Raw genomic sequence first — 10,026 nt, forward strand, 5'->3', positions numbered from 1 at the left:
CTATTATGTATCGGTATTAACATTTATGTATCGGTATTAAAGGTATATTCAGTGATTTCACTTAATTCAAATATCACTTATTTTGTTGTTGTTGTGATAATCCTCCCTACTATAGAGTGTGCTGGCCATATATGGAGTTCCTCCCTGTCCCCAGTTTACCCCTGGGGGTCAAAAAACCTTAGGTTTCGTTTTTGACTCTCTATCCTGATTGGACGAAAGGCTGGGTCCCACAGCCAAAAACGAAACCTAAGGTTTTTTGAGTGAAATCACTGAATATACCTTTAACATATGTGTACTTAAACGAGTATAGCCATATTTATGATAACAAGAAGGGGGAGCGGCAGCCAGGCAGGGATCCGAAAACAAAAGAGGTGAAAATGCATGGATGCCATGTCTTTTCATAGCTTTCTAAAGGAAAATTTGTATATAAGCTACATGCATTTATTTACTCTAGGGACAATAAGATCGAGTAGATGAGATAATAACAAAATGAAATGAATCATGTAATGCTACATTACTACAAGTGAAGATGTATTTATTTTTTACTTTTTTGACACTGCGTTTTCACCGTTTTGATTGAACAAACTTAACAGTTTGCAAAAAAGGCACATAAGACTACAGTTTAATACAAATACAATGATTGAACCCAAGAAAGCACTATGGCTTGTTTCCATTGGGGTCCTGAAAAGATTAACATAATGAGCACACAGCAATGATTCTCTAGACCACCCAGAGCAGGATGAGGAGCAAGTAATTATTTTGACTTAATCTTTATTTAACCAGGCATATAGATTTAAAGAGCCAGAGAGCAGCAGCATGCCAGGGTGTGAGGAGGCGGAGATGACACATACAGATAGAACTGTGTGTGTGTAATCAAATATCACAGGTGCAGATATAAAGTCTTGGGGCAATCATTTTGTGAAGGCCACATCCTTGAATGAGGACGTTGAGTTAATTAAAAAGTGTAAAAGAAAAAAGGAACACCTGGAGGCTGGAGACAGACATAGCCTACTCCCTTTTGAACAGAGATGAACTAGTTCTTTCATTGAGGAGCTTCTTAGATATGAAGACGAGCTTTATGATTATGAAACGCATGCATGTGAAGCACTCCCAAGATGGATAAAAACATTAAGACGGGGTTGATTCTCTATTTTGACATTATCGTAGTAGATCTCCAGTTTTGTATGCGTACAAATGGAACCAAGTGGACCTGTATGTTTGGTTCAATTGTACAATCTGAGTTACAGACCTTTTAAGGGTAAATTTCGTGCCAAACTACAATTTAACTGGGGACCCCCAGCCCATCAAGGAGCCTTTGGGGTCCCTGGACCCCACTTTGAGAATCATTAGCCTATACGTGGGACTATCAGATATTGTAAATTATTTACAAAGTCATTTGCTGGGCCAGATGTCATTGCTGGCGGGCCAATTGTGGCCCATACATGGGTGGGCCACCTGTTGCCCATGAGTAAGCCTGGGACCCCATCTTACTGTCCTACGGGATGGGGTGGCACCTGTCAGTGGGGAGTGTTGGGTGAGATGAGTAGGACAAAGGCTTGTCCTGCAGAGTCTACATCCCCCTGGTGGGGGCTCCACACTGGTGGGTGAGCCAGTAGAATACAACAACAGAAGTGAAAACAGAAATGTATGTTTGGGAGGAATCAACTGGCATAACAACTAAATTGGGGAGACAAAAAGGGGTAAAAACTAAAGCAAAAATAAGATTGCTAAGGAATCTGGTTGAGGGGAAGGGTTAGCTAAAGTCTTTAGCTAATAAACAAAATTCAAGACAATTTAATTAGGCATTTAGCGCTCTTAATTCAGAACGACTTACAGGCAAGGACGACACAAAATAATACATGAAATGCATAGAAATAGTAATCTAGGATCATATGTAAACCAGACCTAACAGTAGGCCTTTAATATTACAAATATATAATCTAATTGTACATTGAAACTATATGCACTATAGGATCTGTCTGCTATTTAAATTACATTTTAGCCTTTACATTTAAAGCCTGCAAGGTCATCGAGGCTAGGGCAAATGCTACGGGCTAAGAAAAACATTTTATCCACATTTTGTGCCAGTAGATTATGATTTATTTTTTACTGACAATTTCACTGAAGTGTCTAATGCATATAAAATAAGAATCAAATTGTTTTTATATAAAGAGGTAGAATGGGTTTTCAATTCAGTATATTTTGCAATTGCACTTGTGTCCTGGTGCTCATACCAGACAAAATAATGCACTCTTTCATACATTATGTAGCGTTGGAGTGTTTAGATTCTTGTTGCGACCATAGGTCGCAGATTAGCTTACTATGAAAAACTGCAAAAGCTGTCAGTCTGTCGTTCCGTCAGTCACGCCACCATATATGGCCGTCGGCCCGTCAGTCCCTCACGCCTCGTGACACGTCAAGCCACCATATATAGCCGTCAGTCCCTCATGCCTCGTGACACGTCACGCCACCGTATATGGCAGTGCAGTCCGTCACGCCTGGCGCCTCGTGACTAGGACGAGTGGAAACATCATAGCTAATCCAACTGAGTAAAAGCTGCCATATCTGCACGGAACCCGAGAAATCACGGCGCTGATTGTGTTAATGAACTTGGCGTTGTCAAATGTCATTTTAACAAATACTGTACACTTTTTTTTTAATAAATCGTCCTCCTTAATACCTGATCATGTTTTAGGGTGGGAAAAAACAGCACTCCATCTTCTAAAGAATAAATTAACACAGCCATTGATTTTATTAACATGGAAAATAATTGCCCCAGCCTTGTAAACACAATTATACTAAAACATGGGGTCCAGTGCAATAATAGCCATGCTATTTTTGTTATTGTCTTTATTGCACATAAATGGTAGAAGGTATATGTTAATCATCCTTACAGGTATACAAGATCAACAGAACAACCAGCAGTTGTGAAGGTACTTTATGGCAAACATTACCCAGCCCTGACCAACACCTAGCATACAGGAGTGCTGAAGGTAAAGCCACATCAGCACATGGGCTACTTTCAGACCCATTCATGGTTCAGTCTATAGAGACCCTTTCAGTAATCAAAGTGCTCTTCGGCCATCTTATATTTGCGTAGAACTTGTATGCAAAGGTCTGTTTAAAGTCGCATCCAATTTCAAATTTCCAAGGGAAAACAAGCATAGCAGCCTCTTACACGGAAAACCTTTCAAATCGTGAGAACAGGAACTTGGCTTGTGTACGTAGAGAAGACTATAAAGCTAACTTCATTGTGTACGTACGCAGAGAAGAAAGACTATAAAGCTTACTGCAGAAGGCCCAAGTGAACATAAATAACTTGTATCCTCATTCATGAATGTAGCCCATGAGAACATACAAATTTCAGTTGGAGGGAACTGGACACACGGCTAAAAAGAACATGACAATAGACCAACAGACAATAGACATTACTAGAGGCAGAAAAAAGGAGGCGAGATTACCTCACATGCTTGACGGCAATCACTCACTCTCTTGCCTTAAGAAATGTCTTACACCTATCCAATGTCATTCTTGACAAACTAAAGTCACTCAACAGGCCTGGACAGGCCTATGACAACGGAGCAAACATGAAAGGGAATAAGTGAGGTGTCCACTGTCCAGGCATGACTACTACTACAGCTCAACAGCATTGTTTGTTCCTTACGCAACACATGCAATGTAATTAAGGGACCAAGCCCGAAGGGACTTCTTGGTCCCTTATTGTATTGTTCTTGTATCTGTTTTTGAGTGGTGCTAGCCACTCCTATAGACAGCTACCTGCCCCTGTGTCTCTCTGTGTCTGTCTGTCCAAGGACGGAAATAGCATTTGTTCACCACCAAGTGTCACTGTTGCGCAGCCTAACACAATCACACAGTGCATCGCAAATCCACTATTCAACACGCACGCGCGCGCACACGCGCACACACACACACACACACACACACACACACACACACACACACACACACACACACACACACACACACACACACACACACACACACACACACACACACACACACACACACACACACACACACACACACACACACACACACACACACACACACACACACACACACACACAGGCCAGGGAGGAGGGCTTGCACAGTACAGTACAGTACTACAGCACGAGTAAAGTACAGCACCACTCAGTTCAGACGGGTCTGATTTTTTGGCAATAAGGTAGAGCCAAATGGTAAGGATGCGAAGCCCATGACCATGGGGTGGCGCTATAGCACTCATTTGAAAATTCTAACTTTGAACAGGTATAGCTCATGAACCGACTTTGACCGTCAGCAATACAACTTTGATACACACATGAGTCTCCTCAATCCGAACTACGTTCATGTTCTGACTTTTGACCTCTGACCTTTAGATAACCCACCATTTTGAATTATATGAAAAACAGTTCAAATCTATCTCCTCCCGGGATCTTTGATCAAAATGCATGACATTTTTTACACGTGAACTTTGGAGTTTGGACCTATACAGACAAAATAATAGGAGTAACTTTTTTTAAGTGAAGAAATTAATATTTTATGGGCCATATTGCAGTTTTATGAAAATTCTTCTTGTGCCCCTAATACGTGCATGAAGAGTCACATTGTTTCTGAAACGTTACAGTATTGTACAGGATCATGCCAAATAGCACTGAGACAGTCTTACTCCAATTGGCCAAAGGGGGGCGCTATAGCAACTAAAAAGAAAAAAATGAAAACATTGAACAGGCATAGCTCATGCCTAGTTTGGCCCCATACGTCTAAATGAAGAGTTTGATATCAAACCATTCCTGTAAATGTAATTATGTTTGTTTTTTGTATGTATGTATGTTTTTATTTTATTTATTTTATTTTAGGGCAACCACACTAATTAACAGTCCTGTGCTACCGCCTACTGACTACCATCACCCTCACTAACTCTAACAGACATAATGTACACCTTTTAACATCTACAATACTATATAATACTATAATACAGGTCAAAACAAATGTCTAATCAACTTAAGAAATACTAAACAAAATCTCCAAACTAACAAAACTCTCCCCAACTATAGGCTACCCCTCTCTCTGCTGTGGCCCTTTCCAGTCAGGCTCATTGAGAGTGCTGAAACCAGAATCTCCAAATGCAGACACTCTGGTTTTGCTGAGGTTGTGTCAAATGCAGCTAATGCCAAGGAGCTCTGTGAAGTACTGAACATAGAGACAGAGCTTAAGGAGAAAAGGCTCAGGAGCTCTATGCCCTCAAAGGGCTTAAAGTATCATTTTCAACAGTGTTGTAGACCCTGCTTTGATGTCTCTGCGACTGCAAGAGAGATTTGAGACACAGCAAAGTTCAAGGATTGTCAAAGGAGGACTTCATTTCACTGCAGTGGAGAATAAATATAGCATTTTTGTATTGTTCCATATGCCTCAACATGACGAAGAGGACATTTCTATATCCGGCTTTCATCACTGATGAAAGCTGGATAGCCGAAACATTGGTCATCTTTGTTCGTCTGACATCTTTGTTATCTTTTGTATATCTTGCCAGGGGCACAAAAAAAGCCATTGCAAATAGGACACCCAAATGTCCAGAAGCAACCATGAATACGCTGATTACACGTAATTGATTGGACGTTGTAAAAAAATACTTTAAAGCCCTAATCTGATTTAGAATTATAATTGAATAACAGCTAACTCAGCAGAGAGTTGGCCAATATGACATGTTTTGGAAAGGCTTGAGCTTAATTTGGCACGGTTCCGAGGGTTTGCCCCACGAAGGGAGGGGCTGGAAGGAGTTTACTGGTGAAGCTGGTTCATGCTGGTAGTCCAGCATGGTGAAGCTGGTCCACCAGCTAATTATGCTGGATGGTGAACCAGCTTCACCATGCTGGTCGACCAGCTAAACCATCATAGACCAGCATGGAAATGATGCAGTTTTTTCTAGCAGAAAAGTCCCTCCCTTCGGGGCAGAAACTGTGTCTCTTCTGGGTCAGATATGTTGCACATGATGTGGTCCTTTTCATTGAATACATTTTAGACCACAGGGGGGCATACTAGGGCTCCTTTTGGTGGCTGCAGTGACATGTCATCACTCCCCTCTATGCTCCTATAGTCTGAAAGCCATTGGGTGCCCCTCAAAAACAATCAAACACATGTGTGTGGCCTACAATTTTAGGGGAAAGTTATGTCACATTGCAACTTGGAAAAACTGGCTTACCAGACCACAAATGTTCATTTGCTGTTAGAATGTATAGGTAAGGAAGTCTTGCCTACATTTATACACACGCCTTTTGGATGACTCATAGTTAAGTTTAGCAGCTCCCATCACCAGCCACTAGATGGTATTGATAGAAGACAGGAATAGATTACATGGATGGTTTAGAGGTTCTGAGGAAAATCTGAAAATGATCTACAGTAGGCTGTGGAGCAATGGCTCCAGAAAATTGTGACTGGGGGTGCTATGGGGGGCTGGCTATTTAGAGGGGGGGCTAATGAATCTTGGTTTACATAGAAGTCAGTCAATTGGGCTTGTTTTGAGGGGGGCTAAACCTCCACCAGAGGAAGCTAAAGCTGCAATTACCTACCTAGGTTCCATCCTGGAGGCCAATCTTTCCGGTGATAAAATGGCCACCAACGTAATCAAAAGTGTCAACCAAAGAACAAGATTCCTTTACAGGATCTCCTCACTGTTCAACAAAAACACCTTGAAGACCTTAACAGGAGCTACTACTTGGCCTAACCCCCCAAACCCATCTGACCCCTGCCCGCACTTTGACAGGCTGGAATGGCTTAGGGTCGACGACAGAGTACAGCATCTTGCAATGGGTCTGGTCCACAAGATTCGATACACCACCAAGATACCCATGTACCTGTCTAGATACTTCCTTAATGTTAACGAAGTCCACACCCACAACACCAGAGGGAGTGCAGCTAACCATGTACAACCCAGATTCGGCACAAACAAGGGACTAAATTATTTTCGCTCCTATGCCACCAAAATGTGGAACGCCCTACCAACAGTCATTAAGACATGGGAATCCCTTGCCTCCTTCAAAACCGCTCTCAAAGGGCACCTACGGACGGCTGCAATTTGAAAACACACAGACACACACACGCAGGCGCGAGCACACACGCACGCAGGCAGGTGCGCACGCACGCACACACATTTCTTTCCTTTTCAACTTCCTTTTATATTTATCTTGTTTTTGCTTTCATATTCTTTATTTATTTTGTTTGTTAACAAAAGCAAGAGGCCTAAGGAGTAACACATATAGCTAGCAAGGAACCAAACCAGAGTAGCAAAATAATATTACAATAACATTTATTGGAAATAATGGATCTTTACAGCATATTTAGAGTAGGGAGAGCATAAATCTTCAGGGTGGCCAAAGCCAACACAACAAACAAAACCCTGCCCTACCTGAAAAGGAAAAGGTTATCCTAAAACTACACCAAACTAAAATTACAAGTCTATGCTCCTTACTTTAAACACTCAGTATTAAAGTTACCTTATCAAGCACTCAGCAGCATAAGGTTTGGCACACAGCCTACAGACTTGGAACACATTCACAAGCTTGAAATGCTAGCTACAAACACAGGGTTCAGCACATGGAGGTGACGGATGGCAAATGACCTGAAGGGGTGTTCATCACAGGTTTTTATAATGACTGGCCACTCCTCCAATCTCCACTCGACTCCACCCTCCAATCACCATATAGGGCACAGAAATCACAGGAATCAGTCAAGAGGGTTAACACACCATATGAGGCCACATAGGGCCGTAACATCCCCTGCCATGTGTGTGTGTGTGTGTGTGTGTGTGTGTGTGTGTGTGTGTGTGTGTGTGTGTGTGTGTGTGTGTGTGTGTGTGTGTGTGGGCGTGTGTGGGCGCGCGGGGGGTGGGTGGGAGGTGTGTGCGTGCGGCGTGCATGATTTTGTTCGTGCGTGTTCCTCAGCCTTAATGTAACCTACAGTATATCCATGTGTAAGTCTGAGTAAAATTAACACTGCAGTGCACTTTAAAGTGCAGGGATTCTGTAAATCATAGCAGTTTCCTGTGAGAATTACCATGCGCTCACGTTCAGAGTGTTATGTAATTGAAGCCATGCTGTATAAATGGAACAGTCAGTCAGGTGACCATGCCTGTGAGGATTACAGGCTTTGATGGTTCAACAGGGACATTTTCTCTTTCAGCATCATGCTATTACTATTCTGTTTCATATTCTAGGTATGGGAGCGATTAATGTGATATTATTCTTGTGATCTATTCACATTTTAAATCATGTGCACCGCATTTGATATATTTCAGTTGTGTGTCTCCGATTCACATTTTTCATTTCCATATGTTAGAACACATTTACACTGTACACACACACACACACGCACGCACGCACGCACGCACGCACGCACGCACGCACGCACGCACACACACACACACACACACACACACACACACACACACACACACACACACACACACACACACACACAGTCACACACATATTTTGGGGATAGCTCCCACTTCAGAAATGTATTGTTGTTATGCATTTCCTCTCAAATTGACTTGCAGTCATAGTTGGAAAACATTTTATCATTGTGTCTGACCTCATTTCTTACAATATTCTCCACATCCATCATTCTATTCTGTTTTGAAAATAGCTGATGCACAAGTTCACAACGCCTTGCAAATTGGCTATTTTCATAATATTCATGTGTGGAACCGATTCAAATAAAACAAAATGCCTCTACTCCTACACAAGTGCTTCTCAGGGTGGGGGGTCCCCATTTCTGGCATTTCATGATCATTTTGTGGGAGTCACCGCTTGAAAACGTTCCACTTTTGTGTGTGTGTGTGTGTGTGTGTGTGTGTGTGTGTGTGTGTGTGTGTGTGTGTGTGTGTGTGTGTGTGTGTGTGTGTGTGTGTGTGTACACATGCCGGTTTAGCTCATCGCTGTGTTAATCCTGCTGCGCTGCACATCTGTGTCTCCCACTCACGTGCACAGACATATGAGCCACATGGTTGCGTTCCCACTGCACTCATCTCTCTCTCTCTATCTGTCTCTCTCTCTCCTCACTCACATTCATTATACCCATCACTAGGGATCATGGTAAATCTTCAGGGGTTGTGTAATAACTTAGAAATTTGTTTTCTAAAACAAGAGTTGGGAAACACAGTCAAGTAATGAGAAAATACTTGCACATGGTACACAATACAAATGGTAGGCCTATAGGCTTACATTACATGATACGATACTCATTGTACAGTATACCATGTACATACTGTGGTACACAATACACATATTTCTGATGTGAAGAACATACCCTGTGGGTTTATGCTCCATCATAAATTAAAGGCAAAGGTACTAAGGTAGGCAATAGGCATGGATGAAGCACTTGGATTCTCAGAGTTCAGAGTATGACTAAAATACAGTTCAGTTCAGTTCAGTTCAACCAAAGAACAAGATTCCTATCCTCACTGGTCAACAAAAACACCTTGAAGACCCTAACAGGAGCCCTCGTACAAGGTTTCTACGACTATGCATGCACCTCTTGGTACCACAGCACCTCAAAGGCCCTTAAAACAAGGCTCCACACTTCCCAAAACAAACTGGTCAGGCTACTAGTTTGGCCTCACTCCCCAAACCCACCTAACCCCTGCCCACTTTGACAGGCTGGACGACAGAGTACATCATCTTTCCACAAGATTCGATATACTCCACCAAGATACCCGTGTACCTTCCTTAATGTCAGCAAGTCTACACCCACAACACCAGAGGGAGTTCAACAAACCATGTGCAACAGATATGGCACAAACAAGGGACTTAATTCATTTCACTCCTATGCCACAAAGAAATACCAATATACCAACGCTATATGCCAACAGTCATTAAGACATGCAAATCCCTTGACTCCTTCAAAACTGCTCTCAAAGGGCACCTATACCGCAAAAGCTGAATCCCCCACCCTACCCACTCCTTTTCCCCTCACTGTACACTGTACATACCTCCTCTATGATGATTTCCTGTTTTTGGCTAAGTGTAT

Source organism: Protomyctophum parallelum (assembly GCF_964188405.1).
Source record: "Protomyctophum parallelum genome assembly, chromosome: 7".
NCBI lineage: Eukaryota > Metazoa > Chordata > Actinopteri > Myctophiformes > Myctophidae > Protomyctophum > Protomyctophum parallelum.